This window comes from Carlito syrichta, unplaced genomic scaffold (genome assembly GCF_000164805.1).
Source record: "Carlito syrichta isolate Samal-C Ts95f unplaced genomic scaffold, Tarsius_syrichta-2.0.1 Scaffold311628, whole genome shotgun sequence".
Taxonomy (NCBI): domain Eukaryota; kingdom Metazoa; phylum Chordata; class Mammalia; order Primates; family Tarsiidae; genus Carlito; species Carlito syrichta.
In genome coordinates, this window is record NW_007255724.1 from 34,451 (window position 1) to 35,239 (window position 789).

Below are 789 nucleotides of genomic sequence, written 5' to 3' on the forward strand. Positions count from 1 at the left end.
CTGTCTTTCATGGCTGCTGCACTGTCTTACACACCCACCAACAATGCACAAGGATTCCGATTTCTCTACCTGGCCAACTCATGTTCTTTTTCGGGCTCATTTGTTTGCTGTCAGCGCCATCCTGACGGCTGTGTGGTGGTTCTCATGGCCTTTTTCAACAGGCCCTTATCTCTGTCAGGCTCCAGTTGCACAATGTCGCCTGGCTTATCTCTGGGGTGCCCCCTTGCCCCCCAGCTGGTGATAAGAGAGGGCTATCTTTAGCAGCTATGGTTTAGGAAGGTTATGAACCACCAAGGTCACAGGTAAACTGCAGAGCCTCCCATTGAACCCAAGGTCTTATCTCTTCTTAATTTTGCTCCACCTTGTTATGTAAGTCACTGTCTCTAGCCGGAGAGGCTAAGTGCCTTGCCCAAGGTCACATGGCTCACTCTGCAATCCCAGCACTTCAGGAGGCCAAGGCGAGACTGCTTGAGTCCAGGAGTTCACAAGGAGCTGGAGCAACACAGTGAGATCTCATCCCCACAAAACATCAAAAAAATTAGGCCAGGCACCGTGGCTCAAGCCTGTGATCCCAGCCCTTTGGGAGGCCGAAGCAAGAGGATTACCTGAGCTCAGGGGAGTTCAAGACCAGCCTGGGCAACTTGGTGAGACCTTGTCTCTACAATAAATCAAAAAATTAGCCAAGTGTGGTAGTGTGCCTGTAGTTCATACCTAAGTCGTTTTCAGTCTATTCCATCACTTGTCCCTTTTTAATGTTTTTTTTTTTTTTTTTTGAGTAGGAGTCTCTCT